This window comes from Buceros rhinoceros, unplaced genomic scaffold (genome assembly GCF_000710305.1).
Source record: "Buceros rhinoceros silvestris isolate BGI_N320 unplaced genomic scaffold, ASM71030v1 scaffold15654, whole genome shotgun sequence".
Lineage (NCBI taxonomy): Eukaryota > Metazoa > Chordata > Aves > Bucerotiformes > Bucerotidae > Buceros > Buceros rhinoceros.
The window spans coordinates 98,802-99,015 of record NW_010407825.1 but is presented as its reverse complement, the minus strand read 5'-3'; positions in this window follow the sequence as shown (position 1 = coordinate 99,015).

Sequence of the window (214 nt, the reverse complement as noted above, 5' to 3'; positions counted from 1 at the left end):
GGGCTCGGGGGAAGCCAAGCCGGGGGATTGCGCCGGCTGTCACCTCCGGGACGCGGAGCCGCGGGCTTGAGAGGTTGTTCCCCGCGACGCTGTGGCCAAAAGGGGGTGATGCTCGTTGTCTGCCCGCTGCAGGAGGCAGACCCGGCGGTACCGACCCTCCCCTGGGCGCCTGGAGCCGCACCGGCTTTCCCTTGCTGTGAATGCGTTATGGGAT